Genomic DNA, 17,325 nt, shown 5'->3' on the forward strand with positions numbered 1-17,325 from the left:
CAAGGGCACACCACTAGAATGATCAGGCAGGCAGGATTTGGCAACAGTAAAGCAGGCCAAGGGCACACCACTAGAATGGTCAGGCAAGCAGGGTTCAGTAACAAAGAGGCAATCCAAAACAACAGGGGTTAATAGGAAGAATAGTCAGACAGGCAGGGAGTAGCAGCAGTATATCAATCCAGTAGTTAAGGGGTATAGCAGGCAGAGTAGTCAGACAGGCAGGGATCATACACAAAAAGACTAATTGTGTGCTCCTAGGTGTGACAGATTGTTGTATCAAAGTAACACCTATACTTGGGCAGTGACAGATCGTAGTGGTAGAACTTACATAGGCGCAGGATTCGCGCCACAGGCGTCCAACCGGCATCAGGTAGAGAGGAGCGTGCAGTGATGACATCATCGCTGCACACATCCGGACCCAACACAACCCCTGGCAAACCATATTTTCAAGCTTGAGGAGGTCTGTCTAATGATACATTTCTGGGGGTTGTTCCTGTTACCCATTGAGAAACAGATTTTTAGGTATCAGCCAACCAGAATCCTGTATTTCCTTATACGTTTATAGTTGACCTTAGAACCTAGATTAACCATTTTTCATTTAACCCCTTACTGACTAGTGACATACATTGTATGTCACTGGTCTTTCTATGAGGTGGGTTCCTAATAGTGTGGTCTCTCCTAATTAGCTCCTAATTGTTATGTGCAAGAGTTTATATTATGTACAGATATGAGTCTGTTATTGGCTGATCACTGTCGCATGATACAAGTGCAGAACAAAATGTCATGAATAAATCTGCTGCTCTTTAGAAATTCATAGTAAGTTTTATTGCATTGTATTGTTAGTATGCATCTGTTGATTTTGTTATTCTATACTTAATGATCCCTTTAAATGGGCTGAGCTTGCTGAGAGATCATATCTTCTTATGTTATCAATCTATGTAAACACAACGGCTTCCCTTTCTTATCGCTGTCCTAGATAACAATTAAAAATTAACATTTTAGCGCCTGTCTCTCCCAAAGCCCCCTTTCAGTGGGATTTATTTATATAGTCTCTATTAAGGACTCTTTTCACTTTGGATATATTCCTGCATATTGGTCTGTATTATTATCATGATTTGTGTGTGGTTCTTGGTACACATTTTGGGTTATATTAAGAGTGAGATGCAAATGCTTGTGGTTGTCAGTATCTCTTCGAACCTTGTCTCTGTGCCTTTAATTTAGGTCAGCCTCCTCTCCTTTAAATCCTTCACGGACTCACAAACCTGTGCTTAGTATTTTGTTGCACTGCTAGGAAGCACTTGTCTCCTCTACCTAAGCTCCTGATGGATTACAAACTTACCTTCCGGTATCTTCAATAACAAAGATATTTTGTTCTCTCCAATACAGATCTCCTCTCAAGGTCTCTTCCTGTAACTGTATCAAATCCTGTAATATTTAACAACTTTGGAAAGCAACGGTCTCAGAAGCCCACACAGCACCTCTCGGCCTTACCAAATCTCCTTGGGGAGATCCTGCTCCAACTCGGCTCCTCACCTTAAGGTATAACACCATTGCATCTCTACTGTACTGTACTATATATCATCTGCTTACAAATAATGAAATAACACTTTTGTTTCAAGCCCCTCGGCTCGTCACACGCCACCGCAACTATCTGATCAGCTGTAAGGAAAACTCCTCCCAGTCTGTACTTTAACTTGTATATTGCGGATAGAGACTCTGTACAAAAGTATTCCTCCTCTCTGCACGTACACTCTAATTCATGCTACTTTGATTGTGCAGGTTAAAACTAAATAACCATTCTATTGCCACAATTTTTACAACAAGGACATTACACTTAATCCTATCTAACTTTGTTCCACTGAATTGTTCCTGTTAAAGATTACAGAGTGGGTGCATAAACTCCTTCTGTGTCAAAGCTTAATTAAATTATATTATATATATTCACTTCCTTCTTTGAAAACACTCTACTACTTATAGGCCTCTAGTTATCAAGCCGTCGCCTTTCTTGCATTCGACGGCACCAATACGCTCGCCTAAGATCGCCTAACATCGTTGCCGCGGACCTGAATACGTTCGCCAAAATTATCAAGAAAGCTGTCAAAAAGCCGCGCACCAAGTATGGTATGATGAGCAGTGGACTGTTGTTAACTAACTAACTTCGGCTTATTCACAGCTTTCTTGCTACCCTGTCACTAAGCACCCACACCACACTATACTATAGTGTTTTAACCCCTATACCGCCGCTCCCGGACCCCGCCGCACCTAAATAAAGTTATTAACTCTAAACCGCCGCTCCCGGAGCCCACCGCAACTCTATTAAAGTGTTTAACCCCTAAACCGCCGCTCCCGGACCCCGCCGCAACTCTAATAAATGTATTAACCCCTAACCGCTGCTCACGGAGCCCACCGCCACTTACATTATACCTATTAACCCCTAATCTTCTGCCCCTATACCTCCGCCACCTACATAAAGTTATTAACCCCTATCCTGCTGATCCCGGACCCCGCCGCAACTAAATAAATTGTTTAACCCCTAAACTGCCGCTCCCGGAGCCCACCGCCACCTACATTATATTTATTAACCCCTAATCTGCCCCCCCTACACCGCCGCCACTATAATATACATATTAACCCCTAAATCTAAGTCTAACCCTAACCCTAAATATAATTTAAATAAATCTAAATAAATATTCCTATCATTAACTAAATAATTCCTATTTAAAACTAAATATTTACCTATAAAATAAACCCTAAGCTAGCTACAATATAACTAATAGTTACATTGTAGCTAGTTTAGGGTTTATTTTTTATTTTACAGGCAACTTTGTATTTATTTTAACTAGGTACAATAGTTATTAAATAGTTATTAACTATTTAATAACTACCTAGCTAAAATAAATACAAATTTACCTGTAAAATAAATCTTAACCTAAGTTACAATTACACCTAACACTACACTATAATTCAATTAATTAAATAAATTAACTACAATGAAATACAATTAATTAAAATTAACTAAAATTAACTAAAGTACAAAAAAACACTAAATTACAGAAAATAATAAAATAATTACAAGTTTTTTAAACGAATTACACCTAATCTAATCCCCCTAATAAAATAAAAAAGCCCCCAAAATAAAAAAAGCCCTACCTTATACTAAATTACAAATAGCCCTTAAAAGGGCTTTTTGCGGGGCATTGTCCCAAAGTAATCAGCTCTATTACCTGTAAGAAAAATAACAATTCCCCCCCCCAACATTACAACCCACCACCCACACACCCAACCCTACTCTAAAACCCACCCAATTCCCCCTTAATAAAACCTAACATTAACTCCTTGAAGATCACCCTACCTTGAGACGTCTTCACCCAACCGGGCCTAAGTCCTCAACGAAGCTGGGTGAAGTCTTCACCCAACCGGGAAAAAGAGGTCCTCCAGACGGGCAGAAGTCTTCATCCAGGCGGCATCTTCAATCTTCATCCATCTGACGAGGAGCGGCTCCATCTTGAAGACATCCGACACGGAGCATCCATCCAGACCGACGACTACCTGACGAATGACGGTTCCTTTAAATGACGTCATCCAAGATGGCGTCCCTTGAATTCCGATTGGCTGATAGAATTCTATCAGCCAATCGGAATTAAGGTAGGAAAAATCCTATTGGCTGATGCAATCAGCCAATAGGATTGAGCTTGCATTCTATTGGCTGATTGGAACAGCCAATAGAATGTGAGCTCAATCCTATTGGCTGATTGGATCAGCCAATAGGATTGAACTTCAATCCTATTGGCTGATTGCATCAGCCAATAGGATTTTTCCTACCTTAATTCTGATTGGAATTCAAGGGACGCCATCTTGGATGACGTCGTTTAAAGGAACCGTCATTCGTCGGGTAGTCGTCGGTCTGGATGGATGCTCCGCGTCGGATGTCTTCAAGATGGAGCCGCTCCTCGTCGGATGGATGAAGATAGAAGATGCCGTCTGGATGAAGGCTTCTGCCCGTCTGGAGGACCTCTTCTGCCCGGTTGGATGAAGACTTCGCCCGGCTTCGTTGAGGACTTAGGCCCGGTTGGGTGAAGACATTCCAAGGTAGGGTGATCTTCAAGGGGTTAGTGTTAGGTTTTATTAAGGGGGGATTGGGTGGGTTTTAGAGTAGGGTTGGGTGTGTGGGTGGTGGGTTGTATAATGTTGGGGGGGGCATTGTAATTTTTTTTCCAGATAAAAGAGCTGATTACTTTGGGGCAATGCCCCGCAAAAGGCCCTTTAAAGGGCTATTTGTAATTTAGTATAGGGTAGGGCTTTTTTTATTTTGGGGGGCTTTTTTATTTTATTAGGGGGATTAGATTAGGTGTAATTAGTTTAAAAATCTTGTAATTATTTTTTTATTTTCTGTAATTTAGTGTTTTTTTTGTACTTTAGTTAATTTTAGTTAATTTTAATTAATTGTATTTCATTGTAGTTAATTTATTTAATTAATTTAATTATAGTGTAGTGTTAGGTGTAATTGTACCTTAGGTTAGGATTTATTTTACAGGTAAATTTGTATTTATTTTAACTAGGTAGCTATTAAATAGTTAATATCTATTTAATAACTATTCTACCTAGTTAAAATAAATACAAACTTTCCTGTAAAATAAAAATAAACCCTAAGCTAGCTACAATGTAACTATTAGTTATATTGTAGCTAGCTTAGGGTTTATTTTATAGGTATTTAGTTTTAAATAGGATTAATTTAGTTAATTATAGGAATTTTATTTAGATTTATTTAAATTATATTTAAGTTAGGGGTTTTAGGGTTAGAGTTAGATTTAGGGGTTAATAAGTATAATGTAGGTGGCGGTGGGCTCCAGGAGCGACGGTTTAGGGATTAAACAATTTATTTAGTTGCGGCGGGGTCCAGGAGCGGCGGTTTAGGGGTTAAACAATTTATGTAGTTGCGGCGGGGTCCGGGAGCGGCAGTTTAGGGGTTAATAAGTATAATGTAGGTGGCGGAGGTGTAGGGGCGGCAGATTAGGGGTTAATAAGTATATAAAGTAGGTGGCGGCGGTGTAGGGGGGGCAGATTAGGTGTGTTTAGACTCGGGGTACATGTTAGGGTGTTAGGTGTAAACATTCCCATAGAAATCAATGGGATATCGGGCAGCAGCGAACATGAGCTTTCGCTGCTGTCAGACTCCCATTGATTCCTATGGCATCCGCCGCCTCCAGGGCAGCGGATTGAAAACCAGGTACGCTGGGCCGGAATAGTGGCGAGCGTACCTGGCAGATATTTGATAACTTCCAAAAGTAGTCAGATTGTGCCAAACTTGCGTTCCGAACATCTGTAGTGATGTAACCATCAATCTGTGTCGGACTGAGTCTGGCGGATCGTATGTTACGTCACTATATTCTACTTTTGCCAGTCTGTAGGGTTTGATAACTATGGCGAATCAGGCTCGCCACAAATACGCTGCGGAATTCCAGTGTATTTGTGGTTGACGACTTGATAAATAGAGGCCATAGTGTTTATCAGAACTGAAAGTGATACATTCTATACTGTTATACTACGCTGCAGTTGAGATCCACACAACACCCCTAAGTACACAATTCGTTGTGAAACTGACATAACTGTCAGTGCTAGTGTTATCGCAATCATTTACATCCCCCTTACCATTGAGCTTGTATTACAAATTGAGCAAAATTACGATTGCGCTATTTACGCTTCAATCTTTACCGCAATCTCAGAGCTGGGATTTACTGTTTTCTTAATAAAAAAGTTGTACATAGCGCTTCAAAAATACATTACAAAGTGCAATTACACTCATATTAAAACGGTCTAATAATTTATTTTTATTGCACACAAAAGTTATTAAAGGGACACTGAACCCACATTTTTCTTTCATGATTCAGATAGAGCATCCAACTTTCTAATTTACTTGTATTATCACATTTTCTTCGTTCTCTTGGTATCTTTATTTGAAAAGCAAGAATGTAAGTTTAGATGCCGGCCCATTTTTTGGTGAACAACCTGGGTTGTTCTTGCTGATTGGTGGGTAAATTCACCCACCAATAAACAATTGCTGTCCAGGGTCTGAATAAAAAAATTGGGTGGCTCCTTAGCTTAGATGTCTTCTTTTTCAAATAAAGATAGCAAGAGAATGAAGAAAATTGATAATAGGAGTAAATTAGAAAGTTTCTTAAAATTGCCTGCTCTATCTGAATCATGATAGAAAAAATTTGGGTTCAGTGTCCCTTTAACCCCTTAAGGACCACAGCACTTTTCCATTTTCTGTCCGTTTGGGACCAAGGTTATTTTTACATTTCTGCTGTGTTTGTGTTTAGCTGTAATTTTCCTCTTACTCGTTTACTGTACCCACACATATTATATACCGTTTTTCTCGCCATTAAATGGACTTTCTAAGGATACCATTATTTCTTTCTAATGACACGGTGAGTCCACGGATCATCTTAATTACTGTTGGGAATATCTCTCCTGACCAGCAGGAGGCAGCAAAGAGCACCACAGCAAAAACTGTTAAATACCACTCCCTTAACCCACAATCCCTAGTCATTCTTTTTCACTGTAGTAGTTGCAAGGAGGTGGTAAAGTTTGGCGTATGCAAGATTTTATACAATCAAGAATTTGTTATTTTCAAAGCAGGACAAGATGTTCTGATCTTTGCTAAGGGTTTAGCCACTGTCCATATCAGTCTCTTCTGTTGAGCATTGGTGGCTTTTAAGCATTTAGGAACTTGGGGGTATAATCGCCTCTGTGCCTCCCAATTGATTTATTGCTGCGCTTGTCAGAAAGCCTGTTTGAGTTTGCACAGCCTTTCTATTTTCACAGGTCCATAGGAGGAGGGTGCCTCTTAAACATTGTGAGCTGCCTGCTGACAGGCAGATACCTTTATGGTAAGTGCTATGTTATGTTTCATATTCTTATATTGGCACTTAAACAGTTAATCTGTCTCTAGTGAGAGGCTATAATACAGGGCAATGGTGGCTCAGGATTGTTTGTTACTTTGTATGCGAGTCTGTTGTTTTTGGCAACATTTTTTCCCCCTGGGAATAGTTATGTTTGTCCGGGTGTTTTGTGGCGTTTTTTGATTAGCGGAGCTTGCTAAGGCTGTAGTTTTTGCGTGCTTTTTCATACTGGAAGTGTTTGTTTTATTTTAGTGCGGCTCTGGGCTGTATAAAAGTAGCTGTTTTTCTTGCAGAGCGGTTTCAGTCTGGATCTTTGCTATTTTTGTTCCGTTCGATCAGCAGGTTCAGGTAGGCATTAAAGCAATCTGCTGAGGTGTAGAGGTGACCATATTTATTTGTATTAACGTTACTTTATCTCTTAAAGGGATAGTAACGTCTTTTTTACTTTTTTTTTCAAGAGTAAATTTATGAAATTGGGATTTATTTTTTTATTTTGTGTTTTTGATGGACCAAGAGGCGCTGCAAAATGTTATTTTTACTCTATGTTTGGGGGCTAATGTGGAACCTCCCATTCCTTTCCGTTCCTCATGTATTGAGAGGACATTGCATTACAAAGATAAACTTTTTCAGTCTGAGCCATCATTGTCTTGGGAGGATGCTGTTCAAGTACAGTTCCTCTCATACTCCAGCTGGAGTTTCTTTGCAAGATATGGCTACTCGTATATCCTCTGCAGTTTCTGAAGCTTTATCTTCTTTTCCTATGTTGCAGGGGAAGTGTAAGAGGAAATTTAAGAATTTATAGACCTCTGTTTCAGGGATGTCCTTTTCTAATGTCTCTTCTCAGAAGTCTTAGGAAGAGGATTCTTCTTTAATGTCTAAGGGTGAGATTTCGGATTCTGACAGTATATTTCCTTCTTTTGATGCTGAAGTTGTGCCATTCAGGTTTAAATTAGAGTACCTCCATTTGTTACTTAAGGAGGTTTTAGCTACTTTGGATGATTCTGATTCTATCGTTGTAGTGGCTCCTAAGAAATCAAGTAAGCTTAATAAATATTTTGATGTCCCCTCAGAAGTGGAGGTATTCCCTGTTCCTGACCGCACTTCAGAGATTATTGTGCGGGAGTGGGAGAAGCCTGGGATTCCTTTTTCCCCTTCTCCAATTTTTAAAAAGATGTTTCCTATTGCTGATTCTATTAGAGAATCTTGGCAACCAGTGCCTAAAGGGGAGGGAGCTATTTTCACTTTGGCTAAGAGGAATACTATTCCTATTGAGGATAGTTGTTTCTTCAAAGATCCTATAGATAAGAAGCTTGAAGCTTTACTTAAGAGGATGTATGTTCACCAGGGGTTGCAGTGGCAACCTGCTGTGTGTATTGCTACTGTCACTAGCGCAGCAGCTTATTGGTTTGATGTGTTGTCTGATTCTATTCAGTCAGACACTCCTCTTTAGGAGATTCAGGATAGGATTAAGGCTCTTAAATTGTCTAATTCCTTTATTTCGGATGCTTCTCTTCAAGTTATCAAACTAGGGGCAAAGATTTCTAGCAGAGCTTTATGGTTAAAGTCCTAGTCTGTGGATGTTTCTTCTAAATCTAAGCTTTTGTCTATTCCTTACAAGGGTAAAACCTTGTTTGGACCAGGTTTGGCTGAGATTATTTCTGATATTATGGGAGGTAAGGGTCATTTTCTCCCTCAGGATAAGAGAAATAAACAAAAGCATCAAAGTAATTTTCGTTCTTTTTGGAACTTCTCAGCTAAGCCTTCCCCTTCTTTCTCCAAGCAGGAGCATTCTAAGTCTTCCAAGAAGTCCAATCATTCTTGTAATAAGGGGAAACAATTTAAGAAGCCTGTTACTGACTCAGTCAGCATGAAGGGTCTGCCCCGATCCGGGAGCGGACCTTGTGGGGAGCAGACTTTCTTTTTTCGCTCAGGCTTGGGTTCGGGATGTCCCGGATCCCTGGGTAGTGGACATCGTATCCCAGGGTTACAAACTAGAATTCAAGACTTATCCCAAGGGCAGGTTCCTTCTCTCCAGGTTATCTGTAAACCAGATAAAGAGAGAGGCATTCTTATGTTGTGTCCAGGATCTTTCTGATATGTGAGTAATAGTTCCAGTTCCTATTCAGGGGCAGGGTCTAGGTTTTTATTCAAATATGTTTTGTAGTTCCCAAAAAAGAGGGAACCTTCCGTCCTATTTTGGATCTCAAGAGTGTGAACAAGTTTCTCAGAGTTCCAACTTTCAAGATGGAAACTGTTTGTTCCATTCTTCCTTTAGTTCAGGATGGTCAGTTCATGACCACAGTGGATTTGTCTGATGGTGTCAGTTATGGACATCATTCTGTTTGTTCGGTTCCATCTCAGGCCTCTGCAGTTATGCATGCTCAGACAATGGAATGGGGATTATGCGGACCTGTCTCCACATATTGTTTTGGATCAGGAGACAAGAAACTTTCTTCCGTGGTGGTTGTCCCAGGATCTTCTCTCCCAGGGAACCTGCTTCCGCAGACCTACCTGGGTGATCGTGACCACGTATGCCAGTCTGATGGCATGGGGAGCGGTCTGGTGCTTATTAAAGGCTCAGGGTCTTTGGTCTCTGTATGAGTCAGTTCTTCCCATAAATATTCTAGTGCTGAGGGCAATTTTCAATGCTCAGATTTCAGTCAGACAATATTACGTCATCCGGAGGTGTTTTCCAACTTGATTCTCAGGTAGGGGCACCCAGATCTGGATATCATGGCATCTCGTCAAAATGCCAAGCTTCAGAGGTACGGGTCAAGGTCTCGAGATCCTCAGGCCGTACTGATAGATGCTCTGGCAGTTCCTTCGAACTTCAGTCTAGCTTATGTTTTTCCTCCATTCGCTCCCCTTCCACGGGTCATTACTCGAGTCAAACAGGAGAGGGCGTCTCTGATTCTCATTGCTCCGGCATTGCCTCGCAGAATCTGATATGTGGACCTGGTGGAGATGTCGTCTCTTCCACCTTGGAAACTTCCGTTAAGGAAGGAACTTCTTCTTCAGGGGCCCTTCCTTCATCCAAATCTCATTTCTGTGAAGCTGACTGCTTGCAGATTGAATGCTTGATTTTATCTAAACGTGGTTTCTCTGAATCAGTTATTGAGACTACGATTCAGGCTCGTAAGCCTGTGACTAGAAAGATTTATTATAAGATTTGGCGTAAATATTTATATTGGTGTGAATCTAGAGGTTTTTCTTGGAATAGAGTTAAAATTCCTAGGATTGTGTCTTTTCTCCAGGAGGGTTTGGAGAAGGGTTTATCTGCTAGTACCTTGAGGGGTCAAATTTCTGCTTTATCTATTTTGTTGCATAAACGTCTGGCAGATGTGCCAGATGTTAAGTCTTTTTGTCAGGCCTAGGATTAAATTTGCTACTCCTCTGTGGAGTCTTAATTTGGTTCTTATAGTTCTTCAGCATCCTTTTGAGCCTATGCTTTCTTTGGATATTAAGATTTTATCCTGGAAAGTTTTGTTTTTGGTTGCTATTTCTTCGGCTCAAAGAGTTTCAGAGCTTTCAGCTTTGCAATATGAATCTCCTTTTTTGATTTTTCATTCTGATAAGGTTGTTCTGCGTACTGCCTTAGGTTTTCTTCCCAAGGTGGTTTCGGATAGGAATATTAATCAGGAGATTGTTGTTCCTTCCTTGTGTTCTAATCCTTTGTCTCCTAAAGAACGTTTCTTGCACAATCTAGATGTGGTCCGTGCTTTAATGTTTTATTTGCAGGCAACTAAGGATTTTTGCCAGTCTTTTTCCTTATTTGTCATTTATTCTGGGAAAAGAAAGGGTCAGAAGAAAAAGGTTCTTTTTGGTTAAGGAGTTTTATTCGCTTGGTTTATGAGACTGCTGGACAGCAGCCTCCTGAAAGAATCACGGCTCATTCTACCAGGGCGGTTTCTTCTACTTGGGCTTTTAAAAATTGAACTTCTATAGAACAGATTTGCAAGGCAGCTACTTGGCCATCTTTACATACTTTTTCAAAATTTTACAAATTTGATACTTTTGCTTCGGTTGAGGTTTCTTTTGGAAGAAAGTTTCTTCAAGCAGTGGTGCCTTCCGTTTAGGTAACCTGTCTTGTCCCTCCCTTATCATCCGTGTTCTCTAGCTTGGGTATTGGTTCCCAACAATAATTAAGATCATCCGTGAACTCACTGTGTCATTAGAAAGAAAACATAATTTATGCTGTGATTTACTGTTTTCTTAACAAATAAGTTGTACAAAGCGCTTCAAAAAATACATTACAAAGTACAATTACACTCATATTAACATGGTCTAATAATTATTTTTATTGCACACAAAAGTTATTAAAGGGACACTGAACCCAAGTTTTTTCTTTCATGATTCAGATAGAGCATGCAACTTTCTAATTTACGTGTATTATCACATTTTCTTCATTCTCTTGGTATCTTTATTTGAAAAGCAAGGATGTAAGTTTAGATGCCAGCCCATTTTTTGGTGAACAACCTGGGTTGTTCTTGCTGATTGGTTGATAAATTCACCCACCAATAAACAAGTGCTGGCCAGGGTCTGAATCAAAAATTGGGTGGCTCCTTAACTTAGATACCTTCTTTAAAATAAAGATAGCAAGAGAAAGAAGAAATTGATAATAGGAGTAAATTAGAAAGTTTCTTAAAATGTCATGCTCTATCTGAATCACAAAAGAAAAAAGTTGGGTTCAGTGTCTCTTTAACCCCTTAAGGACCACAGCACTTTTCCATTTTCTGACCGTTTGGGACCAAGGTTATTTTTACATTTCTGCAGTGTGTGTTTAGCTGTAATTGTCCTCTTACTTATTTACTGTACTCATACATTATATACCGTTTTTCTCGCCATTAAATGGACTTTCTAAGGATACCATTATTTCTTTCGAATGACACGGTGAGTCCATGGATCATCTTAATTACTGTTGGGAATATCTCTCCTGACCAGCAGGAGGCGGCAAAGATCACCACAACAAAAACTGTTAATTACCACTCCCCTTACCTACGATCAAATAAAAAAAATTGTTAATTTTTTCACAATTTTTTTCATAAACTTTAGGTTTCTCACTGAAATAATTTACAAACAGCTTGTGCAATTATGGCATAAACGGTTGTAAATGCTTCTCTGGGATCCCCTTTGTTCAGAAATAGCAGACATATATGGCTTTGGCGTTGCTTTTTGGTAATTAGAAGGGCGCTAAATGCCGCTGCGAACCACACATGTATTATGCCAAGCAGTGAAGGGGTTAATTAGGTAGCTTGTAGGGAGCTTGCAGGGTTAATTTTAGCTTTAGTGTAGAGATCAGCCTCCCACCTGAAACATCAGACCCCTGATCCCTCCCAAACAGCTCTCTTCCCTCCCCCACCCCACAATTGTCTCCGCCATCTTAAAGGGACACTGAACCCAAATTTTTTCTTTCGTGATTCAGATAGAGCATGCAATTTTAAGCAATTTTCTACTCCTATTATCAATGTTGCTTTGTTCTCTTGCTATCTTTATTTGAAAAAGAAGGCATCTACGTTTTTTTTGGTTCAGAACTTTAATTTATCCACCAATCAGCAAGGACAACCCAGGTTGTTCACCAAAATTAGGCCGGCGTCTAAACTTACATTCTTGCATTTCAAATAAAGATACCAAGAGAATAAAGAAAATTTGATAAAAGGAGTAAATTAGAAAGTTGCTTAAAATGTCATGCTCTATCTAAATCATGAAAGAAAACATTTGGGTTCAGTTTCCCTTTAAGTACTGGCAGAAAGTCTGCCAGTACTAAAATAAAAGGTATTTCTCTTGTTAAGTGTAGTCAGTCCATGGGTCATCCATTACTTATGGGATTATATCTCTTCCCCAACAGGAAGTTGCAAGAGGATCACCCAAGCAGAGCTGCTATATAGCTCCTCCCCTCACACGTCATACCCAGTCATTCTCTTGCAACCTAACTAAAGATAGGTCGTTGTGAGAGGTCTGTGGTGTTTTTTAACTTAGTTTATTTCTTCAATCAAAAGTTTGTTATTTTAAATGGCACCTGAGTGTGCTGTTTGTTTCTCAGGCAGCATTAGAAGAAGAATCTGCCTGCGTTTTCTATGATCTTAGCAGACGTAACTAAGATCCACTGGCTGTTCTCGCACATTCTGAGGAGTGAGGTAACTTCAGAAAAAGGGAATAGCATGCAGGGCCCTCCTGCAAACGAGGTATGTGCAGTAAATTATTTTTCTAAGCAATGGAATTGACTGAGAAAATACTGCTGATACCAATGTAATGTAAGTTCAGTCTTAAAGGCAGTGGTAGCGACTGGTATTAGGCTGATGAGTGTGTGTACACTGAAGTATTTTTCTAGGGAATGGAATTTGACTCAGAAAATACTGTTAATACTGAAGTAATGTATGAGCCTTAACTGCAGTAAAAGCGACTGGTAGCAGGCTTATTAATAACACTTCATAACTTTTAAAATGTATGTTCAAAACGTTTACTGGCATGTTAATAGTTTTTTGTGAGGTACTTGGTGATAAAACTTATTGGGGCATGATTTTTACCACATGGCTAACTTTTGTTTCTGCATAGAAACAGTTAACTGAGCTTCCCCACTGTTGTAATATGAGTGGGAGGGGCCTATTTTAGCGCTTTTTTGCGCAGTAAAAATTCAGTCACAATCTTCCTACTTCATCCTCCATGATCCAGGACGTCTCTAGAGAGCTCAGGGGTCTTCAAAATTCATTTTGAGGGAGGTAATCAGTCACAGCAGACCTGTGACAGTGTGTTTGACTGTGATAAAAACGTTAATTATTAAATTGTTATCCGTTTTTGGGTATTAAGGGGTTAATCATCCATTTGCTGGTGGGTGCAATCCTTTGCTAACTTAATACATTTACTGTGAAAATTTGGTTGCTATAACTAATTTGGTTCATTGTTATTTCAACTGTGACAGCTTTTTGTGCTTCTTAAAGGCACAGTAGCGTTTTTTATATTGCTTGTAAATTTATTTGAAAAGTATTTTCCAAGCTTGCTAGTCTCATTGCTAGTCTGTTTAAACATGTCTGACACAGATGAATCTGTTTGTTCACTATGTATGAAGGCCAATGTGGAGCCCAATAGAAATATGTGTACCAATTGTATTGATATTACTTTAAATAAAAGTCAGTCTTTACATGTAAAGAAATTATCACCAGACAACGAGGGGGAAGTTATGCCGACTAACTCTCCTCACGTGTCAGTACCTTCGCCTCCCGCTCAGGAGGTGTGTGATTGTGTGGCGCCAAGTACATCAGGGAGGCCCTTACAAATCACTTTGCAAGACATGGCTACTGTTATGACAGAAGTATTATCTAAATTGCCAGAATTAAGAGGCAAGCGTGATAGCTCTGGGTTAAGGAGAGAGAGCGCGCTGATGATGTGAGAGCCATGTCCGATACTGCGTCACAATTTGCAGAACATGAAGACGGAGAGCTTCATTCTGTGGGTGACGGATCTGATCCAGGGAGACTGGATTCAGAGATTTCTAATTTTAAATTTAAGCTTGAGAACCTCCGCATATTGCTAGGGGAGGTATTAGCGGCTCTGAATGATTGTAACACGGTTGCAATTCCAGAAAAATTATGTAGGTTGGATAGATACTATGCGGTACCGGTGTGTACTGACGTGTTTCCTATACCTAAAAGGCTTACAGAGATTATTAGCAAGGAGTGGGATAGACCTGGTGTGCCTTTTTCCCCTCCTCCCATATTTAGGAAAATGTTTCCTATAGACGCCACCACGCGAGACTTATGGCAGACGGTCCGTAAGGTGGAGGGAGCAGTTTCTACTTTAGCTAAGCGTACCACTATCCCGGTGGAGGATAGTTGTGCCTTTTCAGATCCAATGGATAAAAAATTAGAAGGTTACCTTAAGAAAATGTTTGTTCAACAAGGTTTTATCTTACAGCCCCTTGCATGCATTGCACCTGTCACTGCTGCAGCGGCATTCTGGTTTGAGTCTCTGGAAGAGGCCATTTGCACAGCTCCATTGGATGAAATTATGAACAAGCTTAAAGCACTTAAGCTAGCTAATGCATTTGTTTCTGATGCCGTCGTACATTTAACCAAACTTATGGCTAAGAACTCCGGATTCGCCATCCTGGTCAGCTGACGTGACTTCTAAATCTAAATTGCTTAATATTCCTTTCAAAGGGCAGACCTTATTCGGGCCCGGCTTGAAAGAAATTATCGCTGACATTACGGGAGGTAAGGGCCATGCTCTGCCTCAGGACAGGGCCAAATCAAAGGCCAAACAGTCTAATTTTCGTGCCTTTCGTAACCTCAAGGCAGGAGCAGCATCAACTTCCTCCGCCCCAAAACAGGAAGGAGCTGTTGCTCGTTACAGAAAGGGCTGGAAAACTAACCAGTCCTGGAACAAGGGCAAGCAGGCCAGAAAACCTGCTGCTGCCCCTAAGACAGCATGAAGAGAGGTCCCCCTATCCGGAAACAGATCTAGTGGGGGGCAGACTTTCTCTCTTCGCCCAGGCTTGGGCAAGAGATGTCCAGGATCCCTGGGCATTGGAGATCATATCTCAGGGATATCTTCTGGACTTCAAAGCTTCTCCTCCACAAGGGAGATTTCATCTTTCAAGGTTATCAGCAAACCAAATAAAGAAAGAGGCGCTTCTACGCTGTGTACAAGACCTCTTACTAATGGGGGTGATCCACCCAGTTCCGCGGACGGAACACGGACAAGGATTCTATTCAAATCTGTTTGTGGTTCCCAAGAAAGAGGGAACCTTCAGACCAATCTTGGACTTAAAAATCTTAAACAAATTCCTAAGAGTTCCATCATTCAAAATGGAAACTATTCGAACCATCCTACCCATGATCCAAGAGGGTCAGTATATGACCACAGTGGACTTAAAGGATGCCTACCTTCACATACCGATTCACAAGGATCATTATCGGTACCTAAGATTTGCCTTCCTAGACAGGCATTACCAGTTTGTAGCTCTTCCCTTCGGGTTAGCTACGGCTCCAAGAATCTTTACAAAGGTTCTGGGCTCACTTCTGGCGGTACTAAGACCGCGAGGCATAGCGGTGGCTCCGTACCTAGACGACATTCTGATACAAGCGTCAAGTTTTCAAACTGCCAAGTCTCATACAGAGATAGTTCTGGCATTTCTGAGGTTGCATGGGTGGAAGGTGAACGTGGAAAAGAGTTCTCTATTACCACTCACAAGGCTTCCCTTCCTAGGGACTCTTATAGATTCTGTAGAGATGAAAATTTACCTGACGGAGGCCAGGTTATCAAAACTCTAAATGCTTGCCGTGTCCTTCATTCCATTCCACTTTTTCAAAATTTTACAAATTTGACACTTTTGCTTCTTCAGAGGCTATTTTTGGGAGAAAGGTACTTCAGGCAGTGGTTCCCTCCGTTTAAAGTTCCTGCCTTGTCCCTCCCTTCATCCGTGTACTTTAGCTTTGGTATTGTATCCCATAAGTAATGGATGACCCGTGGACTGACTACACTTAACAAGAGAAAACATAATTTATGCTTACCTGATAAATTTATTTCTCTTGTAGTGTAGTCAGTCCACGGCCCACCCTGTCTTTTAAGGCAGATCTAAATTTTAATTAAACTCCAGTCACCACTGCACCCTATGGTTTCTCCTTTCTCGTCTTGTTTCGGTCGAATGACTGGATATGACGTGTGAGGGGAGGAGCTATATAGCAGCTCTGCTTGGGTGATCCTCTTGCAACTTCCTGTTGGGGAAGAGATATAATCCCATAAGTAATGGATGACCCGTGGACTGACTACACTACAAGAGAAATAAATTTATCAGGTAAGCATAAATTATGTTTTTTGTTGTTGTTGTTGGGTTTTAAAAAAAAAACAAAAACAAAAAAACACATTTTGCTGTGTAGGATCCCCCCTTAGCCCCCAACCTCCCTGATCCCCCCAAACAGCTCTCTAACCCTCCGCCTCTACCTTATTGTGCACCATCTTGGGTACTGGCAGCTGTCTGCCAGTACTCAGTTTACCAATAAAACATTTTTTTTTTTTTTTTCCTGTAGTGTAACTTCCCATCCCTCAAAAACCAACCCCCACCCCCTCCCAGATCCCTTAGATTAAAATATACCCCCCTCTTTACCACTAAATTCACAAAGAAATGCCTCATAGTGTAGTGTTCCCACCCGACCACGATCCCACCCCCTCTTACTCCTTCCTAACATCGATGGCTTCATAGTGTTCCGACCCACCCGCCTCCCACTACGGCTCCCATCGACCAACTATGTCCGATGCAGAGAGGGCACAGAGTGGCCACATGAAAGTTGGTCGTCAACTTCATTTTTTTGCAGAACGTACCCCATACATCGTTGATCGTTAAGGAGCAAACATAGGAGAACTTGGGTGTTAGAAAAAAAAAACACATAAGAACTTATGTACAAACATATACATCCAGTGGGTATTGAAA

The 17,325-nt window shown here is 40.6% G+C and overlaps 1 protein-coding gene across 1 annotated transcript in view; it reads left to right on the forward strand.

Moving 5' to 3' along the window:
- Window positions 1-1,391: 1,391 nt before the first annotated feature.
- Window positions 1,392-17,325, forward strand: part of LOC128659820 (gastrula zinc finger protein XlCGF26.1-like) — a 52,096-nt gene continuing 36,162 nt past the window's right edge. Inside the window, exon 1 of the mRNA XM_053713390.1 lies at window positions 1,392-1,539. The gene's annotated coding sequence lies outside the window, so the exon portion shown is untranslated. The remainder of the gene's footprint in view (window positions 1,540-17,325) is intronic.

This window comes from Bombina bombina, chromosome 5 (assembly GCF_027579735.1).
Source record: "Bombina bombina isolate aBomBom1 chromosome 5, aBomBom1.pri, whole genome shotgun sequence".
NCBI lineage: Eukaryota > Metazoa > Chordata > Amphibia > Anura > Bombinatoridae > Bombina > Bombina bombina.